This window comes from Jaculus jaculus, chromosome 11 (assembly GCF_020740685.1).
Source record: "Jaculus jaculus isolate mJacJac1 chromosome 11, mJacJac1.mat.Y.cur, whole genome shotgun sequence".
Lineage (NCBI taxonomy): Eukaryota > Metazoa > Chordata > Mammalia > Rodentia > Dipodidae > Jaculus > Jaculus jaculus.
The window spans coordinates 75,467,542-75,491,502 of NC_059112.1; positions in this window are offsets into that span (position 1 = coordinate 75,467,542).

The following is a 23,961-nucleotide window of genomic DNA, read 5'->3' on the forward strand; positions in this document are numbered from 1 at the left end:
ATCTGGGACCTCAAGTCTATTCTATTGGTCTATACTCCTGTTTTTATGCCAGTACCATGCTGTTTTTATTACTATGGCTTTCTAATATAGCTTTATATCAGGTATGGTGATGCCACCAGAGGTATTTCTTTTGCTGAGGATATGTTTGGATATGTGAGGCCTTCTGCCTTTCCATATGAAATTTGAGATCATTTTTTCTATCTCTGTGAAGAACACTGTAGGGATTTTATTTGGAATTGCATTAAATCTATATATTGCCTTTGGTAGGATTGTAATCTTCACAATGTTAATTCTGCCTACCCAGGAGCATGGGAGGTCTTTCCATCTTTTCAAGTCCTCCTCAATTTCTTTTTTGAGAGTTTTTATATTTTCGTTGTATAGATCTTTTACTTCCTTGGTTAACATTATTCCAAGTTTTTGTTTTTTGTTTTTTTTTGTTGTTGTTGTTGCTATTGAAAATGGGAGTATGTCCTTTATTTCTTTTCCTGTGTTTTTGTCATTTGCATACAGAAATGCTACCGATTTTTGTGCATTGATTTTGTATCCTGCTACTTTGCTATAGGAGTTAATCAACTTCAGGAGTTTGGGGATGGAGTCTCTCGGGTCTCTTACATATACAATCATGTCATCATCGAATAGAGCTAACTTAACTTCTTCCTTTCCAAATTGTATCCCTTTTATTTCCTTCTCCTGCCTTATTGCTTGGGCTAGGACTTACAGAACTATATTGACAAGCAGAGGTGAGAGAGGACATCCCTGTCTTGTTCCTGATCTTAATGGGAATTCCTCCAGTCTCTCTCCATTAAGTATTATTTGGGCCTTTGGAGCTTTGTATATTGCCTCTATTATGTTAAGATGTGAACCGGCCATGCTGATTCTCTTCAATGTTTTGATCATGAAGTGATGTTGTATCTTGTCAAAGGCCTTTTCTGCATCTATCAAAATGATCATGTGGTTTTTATGTTTAAGCTTGTTTATGTGGTGTATTACATTGACAGATTTTCGTATGTTGAACCACCCTTGTGTTCCTGGGATAAATCCCACTTGGTCAAGGTGGATAATGCTTTTGATGTGTTGTTGGATTCGGTTTATGAGTATTTTGTTGAGGATCTTTGCATCTATGTTCATTAGGGAAATCGGCCGGTAGTTTTCTTTTCTTGTGGCATCTCTGCCTGGTTTTGGATCCAGTTTTCCCAGCACCGTTTTTTAAAGAGGTTGTCTTTTCTTCAATAAATATTTTTGGCATTTGTGTCAAAAATAAGATGGCTGTACCTGCGTGGATTTGCATCTGGGTCCTATATTATGTTCCATTGATCTACTTTTGTGCCTTTGTGCCAGTACCATGCTGCTTTTGTTACTATGGCTGTGTAAAATAGCTTAGAATCAGGTATGGGGATACCACCAGGCTTTTTTTTGTTTTTTTCAAAATTGTTTTGGATTTTTTAAATTTTATTTTATGTTTTTGCTTCCACATAAATTTCAGAATTGTTTTTCTTTATTTCCATAAAGAACATCATTCGACTTTTGATGGGGATTGCATTAAATGTGTAGATTGCTGTTGGTTAAGATCAACATTTTCACAATATTTGTTCTTCTAATTCAAGAACATGGGATATCTTTCCATTTCCTAGTGTCTTCTGCAATTTCTCTCTTGAGTTTTTAAAGTTTACATTGCAGAGATCCTTCACTTCATTTATTCCAAGGTGCTTTTCTTTTCTTCCTTCCTTTCTTTCTTTCTTTCCTTTTCTTTTTTCTTTCTTTTTTTTTTTTTTGAGGCAATTGTGGATGAGAGTGATTCTATGATTTCATCCTCAGCATGTTTGTTGTTAGTACATAGGAAGGCTACTGATTTGTGTGAGTTTATTTTGTATCCTATATTGCTAAGAGTGTTTATCATCTCTAACAGTTTGGTGGTAAACTCTTTAGAGTCCTTTATGTATACAAACATATCGTCTGCAAATGATGACAATTTGATTTCTTCCTTTCCAATTTGTATCCCTTTTAGGTATGTCTCTTGTCTTATTCCTATAGCTAAGACTTCCAGTACTATAGTACATAATAATGGGCATAGTAGACACACTTGCCTTCCTCCTGAGTTTAGTAGAAAAGCTTCAAGATTTCCCCCATTTAGTATTATGTCAGTTGTAGAGTTGTTATAAGTAGCTTTTATTATGTTGAGATATATCCCCTCTATTCCCAGGTGTTTTTGAGATATGTCCTCTCTATTCCCAGGACTTGTGCCATAATGTTAGATTTTGTCAAATGCCTTCTCTTCATCTATTGAGATGATCATGTGATTTTTGTCCTTCAATACACTTACATAGTGTATTACATTTATTGATTAGGATATGTTGATTAGGATATGTTGAACAATTCCTACACCTCTTGCATAAATCCTACTTAGATGGTGTAAATGATGTTTTTGATATTTTTTTATAATATATATATATATATATATATATATATATATATATAGAGAGAGAGAGAGAGAGAGAGAGAGAGAGAGAGATAGAGAGAGAGGGAAGTGCAACAGACTATCCCTTTTTAATGTAAGGGAGAGAGAGAGATAATTGGTTCATCAGGGCCTCCAGCCACTGTAATCAATCGAGATGTGTGCATCACTTGGTACACATGTGGTACCTTGCATGCTTGTGTCACCTTGTGAGCCTGACTTATGTGAGACCTGCAGAGTCAAACATGGGTCCTTTAGGCTACATGGGGATGCACCTTAACCACTAAGCCATCTCTCCAGTCCTGTTTGCCAATATTTTCTTGAAAATTTTTGCATATGTGTTCATGAGGGAGTTTGGTCTGTGATCTTCTGTTTTTGTTGTGTCTTTGCCTGATTTTGGTATCAGGATAATGTTGGCTTCATAGAAGGGATTTGGTAGTATTCCTTTCTCTTCTATTTTATGGGAAGGTTTAAGAAACATTGGTGTTAGGTCTTCTATGAAGATCTGGTGAAATTCACCAGTGAATCCATCTGGACCATCATTCAATAGTGTACTGTTTATTTTTCATGGTTTTTTTATGCTCTATAGTTTTTCTTGTTGTAGTTATTTATTTGTAGTATAATAAGACCAAAATAGGGACTTCCGGTTAAGATGGCGGCGTAGGTACCATGCCAAAGCAGCCTAGGGGGGAAAAAGACCAGAAAAACTCAGCAAAAAACACACTTTTACTAAAAAGTGAGGTGTATAGGAAATTGAAGCGGCAGCAGAGAAGTAGAAGAGTTATAGAGCATCCAGAGCCTGCACAGGCGGGAAAAGCGGCTCCGGCAGCTTGGCCAAACGCCGTGGCCACGGTGCAGCAGAAAACCGCCAGACTCGGCTCGAGCCGCAGGAAAAAGCCAGGTGCGGGATTTTACCCTCACACTGTGCTCTCCGCAACTTGGGAAACGTGAGAGGAGAGCGGCAGTGAGCAGCGGAGGAGCAGATCACAAGGTAGAAGAACACGTGGAACAGCGAGACAACCAAAGCAGCCACGGCTCCCTCCCCTCCCCCACCGCCTGAACCCAGCTCCAGCGAACAGAGCAGCGGCCCGGGACCCGGCCACGCCAACTTGGGCTGACAACGGGACCCAAGGAGGAGCAGAGTTTGGGAGCAACATCAGCGGCTCCAGCACCGGTACCAGCAGCCCCAGCAGCAGCAGACTCAGGAGTGGCAGCAGCAGCAGATCCTGCAGCAGCAGCTTCAGGGGGAGCAGCGGCAGTGGACACAGCAGCAGCAGCTTCAGCAGCAGTGGTGGCTTCAGCAGTGGCAGCTACAGCAGCAGCAGAGGCAGCAGCAGCGGCTCAGTTTGCCCCATAGGAAAAGCAAGTGCCCAGCTCCAGAAATCACAACAGCAGCCCGACGACCCAGGCAGCAACTTGACTGAGACCAAAATCACCAAAGGTAACTGGGATTGCACCAGGGAAGAGTCTCACTTGGTCACAAGCTGACTTGGATCCCTCAACAGACCAGAAATCTAAACCTCTTTGTTGAAAGAGGATCTGGTCATTATAATAACTACTCTTGCATACATACTCGGGGCTGTTTTTGATTGAATGTGTACAGTGTTTAGTTAAATTTTAGAATCTACCTGTATTTTATTCCACTTAGCCTGCTTGAATACTCCTATAGCAGGGAAACTCAACCCCTAAGAACATCTTTGTAGATACTCTGAGAGTCTTAAGAGCCACATCTAATACCTTAAGGTCCTACCCTGAAAATATATTACAGCAAATCAATTGATACAGCTAAGAATACACAGCTAGCTAGAAAATCCAAGCATTAACTTAATCCAAGATGCAAAAATATATACATTATAACACAAGAAACACTAAAAAGCAAGACGATATAAATCCACCTAAAAGTATTAATGCATCAGAAATGTCCTCCAGTGAGAAAGAGTTAGAGGAAATGCCTGAGAAAGAGTTCAAAAGAATAATTATAAATATGTTCAAAGAGGTCAAAGAACACATGAAAACAATCAAAGAAGAAATCAAAGAGGAAATCAAAGAGGAAATCAAAGGAATCAAAGAAGAGGCAGGACACCAATTTAATGAAATAAAGAAGGCAATACAAGACATAAATAGGGAAATAGAAATAATAAAGAAAAACCAGTCAGAATTACTAGCAATGAAGAACACAGTTAATGAAATAAAAAAACTCTGTCGAAAATCTCACCAGTAGGATGGATCAGGGAGAGGACAGAATATCTAAGCTAGAAGACCAGGTGGCAGACCTAATGCAGTCCAACAAAGAGAAAGACAAACTTATTGAAAAATATGAGTGGGAATTTCAAGATATTCGGGACACTATGAAAAGGTCCAATATAAGAATTCAGGGCATAGTAGAAGGAGAAGAGCTCCACTCCAGAGGCATAGTAGGCATCTTCAACAAAATCATAGAGGAAAATTTCCCCCAAATTGGGAAAGAGGTGACAATACAGATACAGGAAGCCTTTAGAACCCCAGCCAGACAAAACCCAGAAAGAACCTCTCCTCGCCATATTATAATCAAACTTCCAAACACACACACCAAAGAAAAAACATTGAAAGCAGTTAGAGAGAAAAATCAAGTTACCTACAAAAGCAAGCCCATCAGGATTACAGCAGATTATTCAACACAAACTTTTAAAGCCAGAAGGGCTTGGAGTGATATATTCCAAGTTCTGAAAGATAACAACTGTCAACCAAGGTTACTTTATCCTGCAAAGTTATCCATTCAAATAGATGGAGAAATAAAGACATTCCATGACAAAAGCAGGTTAAAGGAGTATTTGAAGACAAAACCAGCTCTACAGAAAATAATTGATAGAATCCTCCATGCTGAACAAAAGGAAAAGCACACATATAAGGAACCTAGAAAAAACAAGCTATACTCAAATACCAGTTAACAGAAGAGAGCACAGGTAGAACCAGAAACACACACACAAAAAAAAATGGCAAACATAAATACACACCTTTCAATAATATCTCTTAATATCAACGGTCTCAATGCCCCAACGAAAAGACATAGATTTGCAGACTGGGTTAAAAGGCAGGATCCTACAATTTGTTGTCTCCAAGAAACTCACCTTTCTACAAAGGATAGACATTATCTTAGGGTGAAAGGTTGGAAGACGGTGTTTCAAGCAAATGGGCCTAGAAAACAAGCAGGGGTTGCTATCCTAATATCAGACAGGGTAGACTTTAGTCCGACGTTAGTCAAGAAAGATAAGGAAGGTCACTTTATATTGATTAAGGGCACACTCCAACAGGAGGACATTACAATCCTAAACATATATGCACCTAACATGGGGGCTCCCAAATTCGTCAAACAAACACTATTAGAACTAAGGTCACAGATAACACCAAACACAGTGGTGGTGGGTGACTTTAACACCCCAATCTCATCAATTGACAGGTCATCCAGGGAAAGAATAAACAGAGAGGCATCTGGACTAAATGAGGTCATAGTAGGAATGGACCTCACAGATATATACAGGACATTTCATCCAAAGGCTGCAGAATATACATTCTTTTCAGCAGCACATGGAACATTCTCTAAAATAGACCATATATTAAGACTATAATAAAATAGAATACAAGGAATTATTTCAACTTTTCTGGATTTGTTAAAACTTGCTTTGAGTTGTAAAATATAATCTATTTTATAGAATGTCCCATGAGCTGCTGAAAAAAATTACTATTCTCCATCATTTGGATGGAATTTTCTGTAGATATCTGTTAAGTAATTTTTCTAGGACATCATTTAATCTAGACGTCTCTCTGCTCATTTTTTACTGGGATGACTTGCCATGTAATGAGAATGGAGTATTGACAACACCAAATACAATTGTGCATACTGTGTCTGTGATCTTTATCTAATAGTATTTATTTGATTAAAATGGTAGCACCCCTGCTAGGTGTATAGATAGTTTGAATTTTAATATCCTCATGTTTAATTGTTCCTTTAATCAATATAAAGTGACCTTCTTTATCTTTAGTAATTATTAATGGTTTGAAGTCTATCCTGCCAGATAATAATATTGCAGCCCCTGATTATTTTCAAGGCCCATTTGATTGAAATACCATTTTCCATCCTTTCACCCTAATATAGTGTCTGTCTTTTATAGAAAGGTGAGTTTCTTGGAGGCAATGAACAGAAGGATTCTGCCTTTTAATCCAGTCTTCTGGAAGCCATTGATATTAAGAGTTAATATTGAAAGATAGTCATATATATGCATAATTGTTTGCCTTTCTTGTTTTGTAGTTCTTCCTATTTTTCCCTTACGATCTTGTACTATCTATTACTTGAGTATGTTCTCTTTTTCCTGTTTCCTCATGCATATACATTCCTTTCTCTTCAGTATGAATGATCCCTTCATGCATTTTCTATAGAGTTTGCTTAGTAGTCACATATTCTTATAGCTTGTTTTTGTTGTGGGATGTCCTTATTTCTCTGTCAATTTGAATGGATAGCTTTGCTGAATAAAGTAATCTTAGCTGACACTTGTTATCTTTCAGAACTTGGAATACATCATTCTCAGCCCTTCTGGCTTTTAAAGTTTTTGATGAGTAATCCACTGTTATCCTGATGATCTTGGCTTTATAAATAACTTTTATTTTTCTCTCTAACTGCTTTCAATATATTTTCTTTGGTTGTGCATATAGTAGTTTAATTATAACATGGAAAGTTGAGGTTTTCCCTTTATTATTATTTTTTATTTTGTCTATTTGGTGTTCTGTGTATGTATTGGCATCTCTTTCCCTACTTATGGAAATTTTTCTTCTATGATTTATTGTTGAGAACACTTACTATGTCTTTGGAGAATAATTATTGTCCTTCTACTAGACCCTGAATTCTTATGTTTGATCTCTTCATAGTGCCCCAAATATCTTGAAATTCCCATTCATACCTTACTGATAGTTTGTCTTTCTCCATGTTGGACTGTATTAGATCAGTCACCTGCTCTTCTAGTTTGTTCTTTTCTTTTCTCTCCTTCATCCATTCTATTGGTGAGACTTTCTACAGATTGGTATTTGGCCTACTGTGTTTTTCATTTCTAGCATTTTTCATTTCTAGCATTTATGATTGGGTTTTCTTCAGAATTTCTATTTCCTCACTCATGTCTTATTTTGAAATCCTTATTTCATTAAGTTGGTTTCCTGTATTCTCCTTCAAAAGTTTATCTTTTTGATTCCTTTGAACATTGTTATTATTCGTCTTTTGAAATCTTTGTCAGGTATTTCATCTAAATCAGACTCACTGGATATCATTACTGATGCACTTATCATTTTTTGGTGGAATTATAGTATCTTTATTTTTGTGTTTCTTCTATTATAATGTAAATATTTTTGCATCTTGGGATAATTTGATGCTTGGGCTTTCTAATTATCTGCAGTATTCTTAGATATGTAGATCTGATATTATATATCTTCAGGGTAGAAGCTTAAGGTACCAGGTGTGGCTCTTATATTACTCTCAGTATAAAAGCAGAACTAAGTCCAGGTGTTGAGCTTGACTGCTATGTAAGTATTTTAGTAGACTAATACAGGCTAATTCTAAAATTCAAATAAGCAATATACACATCCAATCAAAACCCACACAAAGTATTTATTTAAGATTAGGTGTTAAAAAAGACAGATAATCTAAGAAAGTCAAATCCCTAAGGGTGTGTGTTGACCCATATCCTTAATCTGTCAATTGGGAAGTAGAGATTTCTGATCTGTAAAGGGTTCCAGGTTATTTGGGGGCTGAGGTTGACCCTGCTCCCAAGAATGACAGAAGAAGAAAAAAAGGCACTATCAATCAGCAAGCAACAATGAATAACCCATAAATATTTCTTATTTAAAAACAGCAAAGCCAACCATCAATTAAATTTAACATTTATAACCTGTTCTGACATGGAAGTGTGGTTAGCACTTCTAATGAGGGCCTATACACCAGGGTTTGGGGCATGTACTGACCCCTTGTAAGGAAGCTTTGCTACCTTTTTGGATGGGTTCAGCCTCACCTATGCTGTATGCCTGCCTGGGTCCCTCTTTACTGTTCTGTGGGCTTGGTTAGCCTGGCTGGATCAGTTGGTCTGTTGCTCTTATAGCCTTTGCTGAGTGTTGTGTAGCAGAGTTCACTTTCCCAGGTCTCCATGGATTTAGGCACTGGCAGTTGGGGGAAAGAAGGCTATGTAGTGTACCTGAAGTTGTACCAGAGCTACAGAGATGGTCCCCGTGGATCTTTCCCTTAGGAGCCACCTCTCTAGGCCCTGCTGTCTTCTCCTCCTCCTCCTCCTCCTCCTCCTCCTCCTCCTCCTCCTCCCACTCCCCCTCCCCCCTCCCCTTCTCCCTCCCCCTCTACATATGCTGACTGTCTGGGGACTGACTTTCTTCTGGCTTCCAGACATGCTGTTCCATTTTACGTGTCAGCTGGATATGGTGTCTTCAGCAATAGGGTCTTACCACTAACCTTTTTTGGGTCATCAAGAACTCTGACAGAAATCTGTCATTATTTTAGGAAACCTTGTAGGTTTCTCTGATCAAAAGCTCATTGTGGATGATAGCCCCATGTTGGTAGTGAGAGTCACAGGTCAGTGCCCACTAAGAAAATGAGGAAGAATATAACTAATATACAAGAGTTAGGGAGGAGAGGTGGGGGGAGGGAGAGGGAGAGAGAGGGAGGGAAGATGTAGAAGGTTTAGGTTAGATTGATCCTACCCTCTCCAGTGTCTTGTGGTTCAGATGTTTCCTATAAGGGCCTGATGAGGGTTCAACCATTTGGTCTGCCTTTTAGGAAGTAGAATTTTATGGTACCATTGTCGTTTGGGTCTAAATTAGTGTTTCCCACCCTTTCTATGCCCTCCCCTCCCTCCCCATCCTTCCTAGTGTCTAGTCCATGAAATGCTTGCTGGCTATGTAAGGTATCTTGGGTAGATTCAGGTTAGGTTCTGTAGATGAGCGATACTATGTGGCAATTTTTTTCCTATGATTGGGTAAGTTCACTGAGGATGATCTGTTCCAGATTCACCCATTTTTCCTCACATTTCTTTGTGTCATTTTTTTCTTACTGCTGTGTGGAATTCTATTGTGTAGATATATTACATCTTAGTTATCCATTCTTCTAGTGATGGAAATCTGTATTGGTTCCAGCTCTTAGCTATTACGATTTGATCCACTACAAACATAGTTGAGCAAATCTCTCTGGCCTGTGGTTTGAAGGTTTTAGGGTAGATGCCCAGTAAGGGAATAACTGGATCTGTTGGAAACTCTATAGTCAGCTTTGTCAGGAGCTTCCATATTGCTTTCCAAAGTGGTTGTACCATCCTACATTTCCACCAATGGTGGATGAGTGTTCCTACTCCTCCACATCCTTGTCAGCATTTATTTTCACTTGATTTTTTTGATGTTTGCTGTTCTTATTGGGGTAAGGTGGAATCTCATAGTTGTTTTAATTTGCATTTCTCTGATGATTAGGGATGGTGAACGTTTTTTTAAGTGTGTGTTTGCCACTTGTGTTTCTTCCTCTGTGAACTGCCTTTTCAGCTCTTTGCCCCATTTTGTGAGTGGAGCGTTTGACTTCTTACTGTTTAGATTTTTGAGTTCTTTGTAGATTCTAGAGGTTAGGCCTCTATCAGTTGAATAACCGGCAAATATTTTCTCCCATTCTGTGGGTGATCTATTGGCTTTGCTTATTGTATGCTTGTCTGTAAAGAAACTCTTCAGCTTCAGGTGATTCCATTGGTTTAAAATCGTGAGCTACTGGGGTTTTGTTCAGGGAAATTAGTGAAACAAGCAAGGCTGCTCTTTTCCTGATGAACCAGATACCAGCACAAGGGGAAGGAGACACAGAGAAAAATCAACTACTACCAAATCAGGGAGCCAGAGCCTGAGAGGCCCCCAACACCTCATCAGTGAAGCAGACCAAAAATGAACCCAACATGGCTCAAGGAAATTTTGTGAAATATGGGGTGGAAAGAATGTCAGAGCCACATGTTTGGTCAGGATATGCAGAGACATTTATCATACCAATAACTGTGGGCTAACTCCACAATGCATGACCCATATACCTCAACAAGGAGGGGCCAATGGGGAGGGGGTAGGTCATGGATGAGCCTAATAATGGTACCAAACTGCCTGTATTTGCTGAATAGAAAACTAATTTTAAAAAATAAATTAAAAATAAATAAATATTTAAAAAATTTAAAAAATTAGTATAACTTTTTGATAATCAATTTTGCAATATCTAATAAGTTTGAAATAGTGAGAAGTACTTCTATTAATTTAAGAGAGATTTTCATAAAGCACCAAGCACTTTTCAGCAGTAACTTTGTAGCACTGTCTGCAATAATGTCAATCTGAGGGAAAATCAAATACTTCTTAGCAGTGGTCTGCATGGAAAAGCTATATTATTCATTCAATCAATTATTGCCTAGCAAGTGAATGGCATAAATGAGACCATCACCATTCTTAACATGGATATAGTTTATAATGTTGAGGAGGGAAGACAAGTAAGAAATATATATATATATATATATGTATGTGAACAGCAAAAATTTTATTTACTAACCCATAATTTTGAGAATAAAAGATAAACTAACATGTAATTATTACTTTCCAACAGCATAGTGTACTTACTGCAGCATTTGGAGATAGTGTGTATAAGAACTCTGATGTCAGCAGTCTTTAAGATGGTTCTGGCCACTTTTGACTTTGAAATATGCATATTCTTTGTAATCCTTCCCTTTAAGTGTGGACTTCATATGCTAAGTCTATTCAAAGGGGAATGGACTGAATAAGGCAAGAGCCAATCCCTGTCATTTCAAGGCTTAGGTCAAGAAAAGATGGGTCCTGTCCATTTTGAGTTTCCTCTTGTGATCCTGCTTGCTTCCTCTGCTGAAACCCACTGGGATGTTGCAAGCCATCTTGTGGAGAGGAATCTATGATGAGGAATGGAGGGAAGCCAAACAGGACCAGCCTTTGAGGAAATGAATCTGGACAGCGATGTTGGAAAAGCTTATTGGTAGACTTCTGAAGTCAGGAGATCAGATATTGTGAGAAACCGTGAGATATGGATACCTAGCATGGATGTATCTAGACCTTGCTCCATAGAAATGATAAAGTAGTCTTCCCATTGATATGAACAACTGATTTTGAGTGATTTGTTGAGTAGCAATAGATAAGTACTACAGGAAGGAAGAAATAACTGAATGTGTCTGGCAGCCTGGCAAAATTCTGCAGTTACTAGCAGTGCTTTCACTCATTTCTTCATCCTTAGCTTGTCTGCTCACTTTATTTTCAAGCTGGTCACAAGGCAGCTGACTTCCTTGCTTAAATCTACTCACTGCTATTCCAGGAAAATAATAATGAATACTACCTATATGTTAATGTCTTATAAATATCATGCTTTAAAAAATAAATAAGGACAAATAAAATTAACTGCAATATTTAATTTAATTCAATGTATTGAAAATTTCTCATTGTAAATTTTACATGTCCTTTTCATGATGAGTGCGCACATACATGCATATTTCATAACAAGTTATGAAATTAAATTCATATTTCAAATGTTTTAAATACATATTTAAAGTTTTATTTAGTAAAATATCATAGTAATCTTAAGTTATAGTTACAATTATACAAAATTTTAAATTTTCTTTGTTACATGTTTGTACATGTTTCAATTAGCCAGTATTCATGTATTCAACAGTCACCACACTGAACAGGCTGCTTCCAGGGGGCATTCCTCTTGAGAAAGTGCTTTAGTATGTTGCTAACTGCTGCTAGTTTCCATTTGTAAAATTTTGTTGTTATTTTTATCTTTATTTAATTTTTGGCTATTTGGGTCATATAAACTTTTCTGTACAGATTTCCAAAAATGGAGATGAAATTCCATTTTAGAAAATTACTCATCTCTCTATATATTAGATTTACCAATGTATTTTTTTAAATCCCTATATTTCATTCTAAAATTCATAGGTTCTGATGGATTTGGTAGGTGCTGTCAAAAACTGGTAATTTTAAGAGTCTTGAAAGGGAAGGCAGATAAAAATACAGATGTTCTAGGTTGGGCAGGTGATGCTGGTGGTAAAAACTCTTGCTGTGCAAGCATGAGAAGCTCAGTTCAATCCTCAAGACTCAGATATAGCCAAGTATGGCTCTACATGCAGGCAACCCCAGTGCTGGGGGCATGGAGACAAGAGAAATGCAAAGGCTCATTAGCTAGCAATCTAACTAGGAAACAGCTGAATTTAGGTTCAGTAAGAGACCCTGCCTAAAGACAGTAAGGTGGAATGGTAATAGAGGAGATAACCCCATGTTCTCCTCTGCCTAATGCACACAAATGATAAGGCATCTGCACCTACACATGCCTGCATACAACACACCACACCACACATGCTACATACTTTCCCCAAACATGCAGATATTCTATATTCCTATTCACCATTAAAACAGCCTCTGGGATCTTTCAGATGGACCTTGTTCACAGATTTACTTTTTTAATTTTTAGGTGTTTCAAATGTTTGTCAAAGAGGTGAATGTTCCTAATAGTTCTATGAGGAGAGATGTTGTCCTGGATAGAGAACATAACTCTATTGGAAATGAAACTTGAAAATTTGGTAGATAACCAACCATCCCTATAAATTCTTATCTTTCCATCTGAGATATACATTGATGCTATTATGCTTTCATTCCCTGTAGATATTATTCCCTAGGTTCTTTTTGCTGCCCATTTCTGTTATAAATATCTGTGAATTCTTACACATCATGGAGTTTTACAACTGTTTATATTCTGATGATTTCTGGTTCTAAGCAGAACAATTCCCAATATGTTGTCTCTGACAGATCTCTTTAAAATAGTCCTGATTTGTTATATCTTGGTAGAACAAGTATTTGTTCACATTATATATTGATACTCAGGATTAAATAAGCTATGGCATTACTGTATTTGGTAGCAGTCAATTTACAGTCCAACAAAAATGTTTTGAATTTTAGCTACTGAATGAAGTGCTTGTTAAGTTCAGAGCTATATTCTTGAATATTCTAGTGTTGTAATGTGCTTAAATCATGTGTTTACATATGTATAATATTACAAACCTGAAAAAAATCTGTTCAGAAATGCAGCTACTGTTTTAGATTGCTAGAGACCCTGTGTGCAATTTTATAGATTCTTAATTGTCAAAGTTGTCAATAAACAAGTAAAAAACAAACAAACAACAACAACAAAAAAACCTGCTAATAGCCAACAATCAGCATTATCTCATGTACTGGCCTCTCCTCTAGTCTCTTGGTAATACTTCCTGGCAGGTGGTAGGACTTTCAAGGAATTTGTTAGATAAAGATGTTTATCTGTTATCTCGAAGGAACAGACCAAGCATTTATACATAATTATGGTAGGAGGATTTGACAGTGTAACCGATGTAAAATTTCTGAAATTAATGCAGTTACTTTCAAGTCAGTAGGTTATTTGAAAGAACTTTTTGTAAGTTTGTGCTATAATAAAATTATATTTCCTTCCTATTTAATTTTAAATTTTAGATCCTAGCCTGATGAAATAAATATGAATGTTGTAGAAATGTCATTTCCAAAGTTATTAAAAGTCATTATACTGAGGCTTTTGAGGCATTATTTTCATTTTTATCAAAAAAAACTATTGAGATGAATTATTATAGGAATGTTAAACTTAATGCTTATAAAAATGTTAAACATATGGGGAACATTTAGTAAATTATTGAAATATTTTATTATACATATCATATTCAAAATAGAAAGTAGAAAATTATAAAGTATATAGGTTAGTATAAAACAATAAGCTTGTTTTCTGGAATTTAAACTATGGAAAATATTGTAAGTGAAAAGTTATTTTCAATATTTTATAAGAAAGTACACATCTTGGTTGACCCTGCTCTGGGATTTAAAGAAGTTTTAACACACCCAGCCTTTGAGCTAGTTTGTGACCGTGACGTTGTAGTATTGAATATGAGAGGCAAAAGTTGTCCTGAGAGAAGGAAATATACTCATTTTCTTTGTGCCTGTGCCTATGCTAGGAAGTTCCTACTTCTCTTCACTTCTTTTCTCATGTGTGTATTTGATGACCTGAGGCAGCCTCTTATAAATTGAATCCTCAAAACCAGTGCAAAATTATGATGCAGAGATCGAGTTTTCCAGCCACAGATAGGAGCACATGTCTGGAACTATAGAAACAGAAAATAGAGGTTCAAGGTCACCCTTAGCTACATAGTGACTGTGAAGTCAGCCCGGGCTACAAAGCAGTGCCACCAAAAAGTAGATTATTGGTAGGGGTTGACACTTCAAAATATTTTAAGTTAAACATGTACATTTTTTTGTTGTTGTTCTGAGAAATGTAGGTAACAGAATAGAGAAAGAAGATTGTAGAGTAGGTTCACTGGATTTATCTTTATATCTGTACTCTGTGTGTGTGTGTGTGTGTGTGTGTGTGTGTGTGTGTGTGTGTGTGTGCGTGTGTGTGTATGTTGGGATATTTGGCTAAATCTTCTTAAGGGAGTTGTGGTAGCTGACATTACAAACATGGGTCAGTGGCACACTGCACTATTATGAGCGCAAGACTCATATTTCCAACAATATGTCCTTTGAAGATTTGCACTATTAAAAAATGAAACAGCAGAATGGGTCTGGAGAGATGGCTTAGTGGTTAAGTGCTTGCCTGTGAAGCCTAGGACCTGGGATCCAGGCTCAATTTCCCAGGACCCATGTTAGCCAGATACACCAGTGGGGAGCACACGTCTGGAGTTCGTTTGCAGTTGCTGGAGGCCCTGGCATGCCCATTCTATCTGCCTCTTTCTCTCTCTGTCTGTCACTCTCAAATAAAAAATAAAAAACGAACAAAATAAAAATTAAAAAAAAAACAGCAGACTTCATGAAAAATGTGCCTAGTCATATTTGTAGTGCGCTGGTTAAAATAGAATCATGGTAGCAGCACCACTATTGGAATGACAGGAGAATTTAATGTAAGGAATGAGTCAGCAAGCGCATTTGCATGATTACTGCTTCCAGAAAGATAAACCAGCAAGAAGCAGTTCTGATGTGAAAGGCTGAGGTGCAATTGACCAGTTCATTAAGAGCTTTTCAACAATATTTGAGGGGTTTGCTGTATTTATGAGTTCTTGGGCATTTGATAAAATATAAAAATGAATCATCTTAATAATGGTAATCTTAAAAGGTTAAGTAACCTTGCTAGAATCCAAATTTAGCTCCTTTAAAAATCATAATGTACAGTCTAGTGTAAGTGTTTTTAATTTATTTTTATAGTTTGCATGCTGGGATATATATTTGTTTCCTCTATGCTTTTTTAAGAAAGATTTTATTTATTTATATGAGAGAAAAGTCAGATAGAGATACAGAGAAGAGAAGGGGCATGCCAGTGCTTCTAGCCACCTTATGCTTCTAGCTTTACGTGGGTGCTAGGGAGTTGAATCTGGGTCCTTTGGCTTTTATCAGCACACTACTTCACTGCTACACCCTCTCCAGCCCCTATTTCCCTTATTCATATCATTTTGAAAGTTATAAAAAAATGCCAGGTTTATAATAGAAATACAAATCCTAAAAGCATAAGAATTATTTGAGGTAAAATAGAAAATTCAGATTTCAAATCTATACATCTGCAAAACACCTATTGTATGTGTTAGTGTTTGCAATTCAATATTCACAGTTCTAATAAATGTATAATCATTAATTGGAAGTAAATGTGAATTTGTTTTTCACACTTAGAATATTTATGAAAATATCAGGTATATTTAAATGCAGATTATTAATTTAATATCTATAATCTGCTAGGAGTCTACTGGTTTTGAGATCCCTTTCTCTTCCCATTCTTCTAAATATTTTCTAAGTCTGTAAATTTAACCCATTGGTTATAACAGATATGTGTACCTAAGATTTCCATATGTGTGAAACCATATTGATAACCTTTTAATTAAGAAAGAATGATGAAGAATAGTAATTATATTAAGCAATATGAGAAAAACTTCTTCATTCTCTTATATTAGATGCTTCATTTGGTACCTTATCTCCATGGAAGTATTAGGTAAAGAATTCTCAGTGATCCTAATATATTTTATAATTTTTAAAAATTTGATGATAATTAAAATGTATAAAATAATATTACAATAAAAGGAACTGAGACGGAATGTGAATGTGGTCTTAACTTGCATTTTTCTGGGAGCTAAGAACGTTGAACAATCTTTAAAATATTAATTGGCCAGTTATGTTTCTTAGGGGAGGGACTACCTATTGAGTTCTTTGACCTATTTGTTAATGGGACGATTTGTGTGTGCTTGTGTGTTGAAACAAGAAAGAAGACCGAAAGAGGCAAAGAAGACATCTTTAGGGATGGGGTTCTGGGAAGAGTAATGGAATACGTGTGACATGAAGGTAACAGGGGGATAGCTTAGGAAAAGGAACGGGATGAGGAAGACAGTGGTTGGACAGGGAGCACACTGATAAGTGAGATGGAGAAGAGTGGAGTATAGCTACCCACATAGATACATGTATATTTACCAAAAATTTTCAAAAGCTTGATAAAATAAGTTATTTCTGTTTTGTGTATTTTCTTTTCCACTGATTATATTTTAACCTGAAAAGAACCTCCCTAGTTTATATCATATATATATATGGTACACAGTGTAGTTACACATTATTTTATGTGTTTTGATATCTAAATGTTTTGTAATTACATTGCAATATTTTCCTAAGAGTTAGAATTTGGGCTGGAGAGACAATTTAGAGATTAAGGTACTTGCCAGAAAAGCCAAAGGACCTAGGTTCTTTTCCCCAGACCCCATGAAAAGCCATACGCAAGGTGGCACATGGGTCTGGAGTTTGTTTACAGTGGATAGAGGCCCTGGCATACCCATTCTCTGTCTTTCTCATATATCATCATTTATCTATCATCTATCTATGTGCCCTTTTCTCAAATAAATAAATAAATAAATAAAATATTTTACATATTGGGATCTGAGAGTAGAATTTTAAGGACATGTATATAGTTTAATAGGAAAATAAAAAGCATAAAAAACTAAAACGTCTCATCTTCATATTTATCTGTTTGGTACATTCCACATTTGTTTAAATTGTGACCCACTTGTAAAGCTTTTGTTAATGTGCTCTCTTCTTCTCTTGGTGTTTTTCTGCTCTCTGAGGGAAAAAAAGGTTTTTGGTCATTAGATGAAATATTTTCATTTTCTAGCTGAGCTTTTATCATGCTTTTATTGTTAGAAATGCTAGTGATTGAATGTTTCATGAACATTTTTCAGATTCAAATATTTCAAGAAACACATCCCACAAGCAGGTTTAAAAAAGAGAGAACAATGAAAAACATACACTTGAACATTTTGTAGCAATATGTTAACAAAACTCCTGATGGTGTCATGTGGCAGTTTTGGATATGTCCACTGAACACAGGTGCTCATGTGGGCTAGGCCTGCCCTCATGCTTCAAGTGGTACCAGTCCTCACAGAAGTCCTTTGAGGTAGGTGCCCAAAGTGTCATATTTTTAAATGTCACTTGGGCTAGATGCTCTTGCGCTTTACCAGTGCTGCCTTGCCAGCACAATGCCATCCTCTTCTATCTTCCCTTTTGTATTTCAATCAAAATTAATAGGTAGTGGGCTGGAGAGGTGGCTTAGCGGTTAAGCTCTTGCCTGTGAAGCCTAAGGACCCCAGTTCAAGGCTTGATTCCCCAGGACCCACATAAGCCAGATGCACAGGGGGTCAAGCATCTGGAGTTCATTTGCAGTGGCTGGAAGCCCTGGAATGCCCTCTCTCTCTCTCTCTCTCTCTCTCCCCCTCTTTCTCTGTCTGTAGCTTTCAAATAAATAAATAAAATAAGCAAAAAAATTAATAGGTAGTAAATCATATAATCATTTCTTTATAGCCCTACTCTTTCTCCCAAGCAGCACACCAGGAACATTCCCACTCCTACCCATTCCTTAAAATAAGAGAACACTCTTTAGATGGGAATTTAGGGCTGTCTGAGTCTCCAGGGCCACAGTAGTGGAGGAGGCCAAACTATTCAAAGTTTCAGCAGTCTGTACCGAAGTGGCTATGGCCACACCGGATGCTGTGGCAGCAGCTGCTATTGCGGCCACAGCCGCTATCACCGCTGCCGTGATACCAAAATCTCTTTTTTGAATTCTAGCTTAATTATTATTTGCTTAGAGCTGGGAAAATGGTTAGCCATTATGGCACTTGCCTGCAAAGCCAAAGGACCTAGGTTCACTTCCCCAGGACCTATGTAAGCCAGATGTACATGGTGGCATATATGTCTGGAGTTTGCTTGCAGCAGGTGGAGGCCTGACACACCCATTCTCTCTCTCTCCTTTCTTTCTCTGAAAAAAAATATAAATAAAAATATTAAAGTAGTTGCTGAGGAAATTGTTGAAATATATAAACACATAGTTGTAGAACAAAGAATAATTATATGTTATGTATCATATCATAAGTAAATATTTTATGTTGAAATAGCAATTAATAAGGTCATAACCTCAGTCAGGGCCTCATTCCATTTCCCAAACTTCTGTTAGACTTTTGAGCAAGACTTTTACAGTAAGGATAATCTACTTTCCTGTATCCCTAGGATCTGGAGTTTTACCTTATCAACTGTAATCTTGTCAGGCATCCCTCAGGACCACCCTATGATATGATTCCTCAGCAGTCCTGTGAAGATAATAGTTTCAAAGCCTACTCAAATCCATACAGAACTCTTGTGAAGTCATGGCAATGCTACTGCTCTTCTGTGAGAAGTGCATGCCGACACCTTCAGGTGTGTTTTTCTTTTGAGCATTTTTCTCTTAACCTTCATACTTGCTCATCCTGGAGTTCTATTCTGCATCAAAGCCAAGGGGTTTTACCTGAGTTGTCATCCCTACATGATTAAGGGAGCACCTCAAGCTGCTGATAACAAGGATGCAAGTACCACCTCACACCTCTTGGGATATCTTCTATAAAACAAGGGAAATATTAGTAAGGATGTGGAGATGTTGGTGCAACTGCTGAGAGACCAGCATGGAGGTTCCTGAAAGAACTAAATGATGACCTACCACATGATCCAGAAATACACAGTTGGTTCACATGGAAAATCAATGTAAAGAAAAATAAAAAGATGAAGTCAGAGTTCTGAAAAGATATATGCTGTCCTGTTGCTGGTTGTTTGGTTGATTTTGTTAGTGTGTTGAGGCTAGGCTGAGATCAAACCCATTGGTAGTCTAGGGTTGTATTGAACTCCTTATGATTCTGCGTATAGTCCTGACTGCTAAATTACAGTCATGTGCCACCATGCCCAGAATGGGAAAATGTAAATAGTCATTGATATCCAAGTGCACAAAGGGAATGAAACACACACAATGCAGCAGAACATTCCTTAGACTTTAAGAGGATAGAAATCTTGCTGTTTTTGAAAACATAGTTTAAAGCATGGGGATGCTATACCCTGGAAACTAAACCAGTCACTGATATGGGCTTTAGTTGCCAAATTTTCAGCCAGGGTGGTGTAATAATTTTTCTTCCCTCTACCCAATTTGGCTACTTCCTGTATCACCAAGTAGGTATTCAATATATCACTTCCAGTTCTGAATTACATAGATATATGACTTCCTGTTATACCTATTACAGGATATCCGTCTCCTTCCATGGTAATAAATGCATATAGCTGTAACCCACTGTAGCAGACAGCTTCAAGTTCCCTGAGATAAACTTCCAGACCAATCACAGTTATGGAGGAAGGGATTTATTGAAGCTTACAGATCCAGGGGAAGTTCCATAATGGCAGAAGAAGCTGGCCTGCCCTCACAGGACCAAGCAGAGAGAAAGAAGTACAAGCCTAAAGCCAAAAACCACAGCACACTTCAGGAACTCCAGCTAGGCACACTTTGCATATCTTTAGATTGAAATCTGAAACCCACCACCACACCTAAAGATCCACCCAGTGGCATTGCCTCCAGCCAGTTGGCTGCAGAATGCAAACTACAAACAATAAAGAACTGAATATATTGAGGGCCATCTATTCAAACTACCACACCCACATATTGTTACTTGTGTGGCTTTGTGCATAGGAAAAATGACCATTTTGTCTTAATACACACATAATAAATGGAAAAAAATAGTTGATGATATCAGAAATAGAGTTCAGAGCTCAACTATCCTGTTCAACCACTATGTTTGTCTCAAGAGGATATTGAGGATTATGCCATGAAGATCATATTCTTTTCATTTTGCTTCAGAATCTTGACTGTTCCCTCCTTGATTCTAGCTTTATAAGTTAATACCAAACACTCTCCTCGTTATTTATCCCTTGGTTTTACTTTCCTCTGTATTTGTGACTTTTTTTTTTTATAAGCCAGTTTTAAAATGAAAATGTAGAAAGTTTCTGTTTTCCTAGGCTTACTTAGGTAAGTGTCTGTTCTGAATCCACTAATATGTGGGTCAAGTCTTTGCCACATTAACTACTTAGGCTGTTTGTTTTCTCCAAGGTTCATTCTCAACTCAGTGCCAAGGCTCATCAATGGGGGCTATGCTCCAGTATCAGAGTTCGGCTCAAGCTCTGACAGATATGCTAACTTTGCTTCTATTGGCAGTAAACAAATCTCCCCCTGCCTCCAAAAGCCTTTGTTTAAATTCTTAGCTATATCTACTTTTTAGTTTTAGAAATTTAATTCAACTCAACATTAAAACAAAGGGAATAACCAAAGAAATGTTCCTGCTCTAAGGAAGTGCAGATCATTTTTAAGCTGGAAGTGTATTCTTAGGGACGAAGCAGCCAGAAATGCACATGTCCTTTCCTTGTCAAAGCATCAGGGTGAAGACTTCTGGTTAAGATGGCAGCATAGATACCATACCAAAGCAGCCTGGGGGAAATAAAGCCCCCCCCCAAAATCTCAGCAAAATACACACTTTTGCTAAAAAGTGATGTGTATAGGAAATTGAAACAGCAGTGGAAAAGTAGGAGAGATCCAGAGCATCCAGAGCCCACACAGGCTGGCAGAAGCAGCTCCAGTAGGAGCGCCTACTGTGGTAGGAGCTGTGGTGCACCAGAAAGCCACCAGGCTAGGCTTATGCCGTGGGAAAAACCAGGTGAGAGGAACTTCCACTCAAACTGGAGCTCTCTGCAAACTGAAAAAACATGAAGGGAGAGCAGCAGTGAATAATGGAGTAGCAGATCACAAGGTAGAAGAACATGTGGAACAGCAAGAGAACTAGAACAGCATCAGCAGCCTCCCCTAACCCACCTCAGTGCCCAGCTCCAGCGAACACAGCGGTCCAGGGACCCAGCCACACCAATTTGAACCTACAGTGGGACCCAAGCAGGAGCAGAGGTAACTGCGATTACAACAGGGAAGGGTCTCACCTGGTCACAAGCTGACTTAGAACCCTCAACAGATCAGAAATCTTAACCTCCTTGTTAGGATTAAGGGTGTGGGTAGGGCACCACACACCCTAAGGGACAGTTAGAGGATCTGGTTGTCATAATACCTATGCATGGATAAATACTCTGAGCTGTTTTTCCTTGAAAGATTACATTGTATAGTTAAATTTTACAATCTGCCTATATTTTGTTCCACTGAGCCTACTTGAATACTCTCATAGCAGGCAAACCCAACACCTAGGGTCATTTTTGTAGATACTCTGACAGTCTTGAGAGCCACACCTAATGCTTTAAGCTCCTACCCTGAAGTTATATAACATAAGATTGTCTGATACATTTAATAATACCGAGCTAAGTAGAAAATCCAATCATTAAATAATCCCAGATGCAAAAATATATACATTATAACACAAGAAACACCAAAAATCAAGACAATATAAATCCACCAAAAAGTATTAGTGCATCAGAAATGACCTCCAGTGAGAACAAGTTAGAGGAAATGCCTGAGAAAGATTTGAAAAGAATGATTATAAATATGTTCAAAGAAGCCAAAGAAGAAATCAAAGAAATGAAAGAGGAAATCAAAGGAATCAAAGAAAACACAGGACACCAACTTAATGAAATAAAGTGGCCAATACTAGACATAAATAAGAAAAAAGAAATAATAAAGAAAATACAGTCAGAATTACTAGTAATGAAGAACACAGTGAATGACATAAAAAAAAAAAAAAAACTCTAGAAAATCACACCAGTAGAATGGATGAAGGAGAGGACAGAATATCAAAGCTAGAAGACCAGGTAGCAGATCTAATACAGTCCAACAAAGAGAAAGATAAACTAGTAGAAAAGTATGAGTGTAAATTTCAAGATATTTGGGACACTATGAAAAGATCAAAGATAAGAATTCAGGGCATAGGAGAAGGAGAAGAATTTCATACCAAAGGCATAGTAGGTGTCTTCAACAAAATCATGGAAGAAAACTTCCCGCAAATTGGAAAAGAGGTGCCAATGCAGATACAGGAATCCCTGAGAACACCAGCCAGACAAAACCTGGAAAGAACCTCTCCTCGCCATATTATAATCAAACTATCAAACACACAAACCAAAGAAAAAATATCAAAAGCAGTCAGAGAGAAAAATCAAGTTACCTACAAAGGCAAGCCTATCAGATTATAGCAGATTACTCAACACAAACTTTAAAAGCCAGAAGGGTGTGGAGTGATGTATTTCAAGTCCTGAAAGATAACAACTGTCAGCCAAGGTTACTTTATCCTGAAAACCTATCCATTCAAATGGATGGAGAAATAAGGACATTCCATGACAAAAGCAAGCTAAAGGAGTATTTGAAGACAAAACCAGCTTTACAGAAAATACTTGAAAGAATCCTCCATGCTGAAGAAAAAGAAAAGCACACATATAAGGAACTGGGAAAAAAAAAATAAGCAATACTCAAATACTAGTTAACACAAGAGAGCAAAGATAAAACTGGAAGAACTACAAAAAAAAATCTCAAAAATGAATATACACCTTTCAATAATATCTCTTAATATCAACCACCTAAATGCCCCAACCAAAAGGCATAGGTTCACAGACTGGGTTAAAAAGCAGGATTCTTCAATTTGTTGTCTCCAAGAAGCCCACCTTTCTACCAAAGATGGACACTGTCTTAGGGTAAAAGGTTGGAAAATGGTGTACCAAGCAAATGGACCTAGAAAACAAGCATGGGTTGCTATCCTAATATCTGACAAGGTAGACTTCAGTCCAATATTAGTTAAGAAACATAAGAAAGGTCATTTTATATTGATTAAAGGCACCTTCAAACAGGAGGACATTACAATCCCAAACATATATGCACCTAACATGGAGGCTCCCAAATTCATCAAACAAATGCTTTTAGAACTAAGGTCACAGATAACACCAAACACAGTGGTAGTGGGTGACTTCAACACCCCATTCTCATCAATTGACAGGTCATCCGGGAAAACATAGACAGAGAGAAATGTGGACTAAATGAGGTCATAGAAGGAATGGACCTAATATATATCTACAGGACATTTTGTCCAAATGCTGCTGAATATACACTCTTTACAACAACACATGGAACA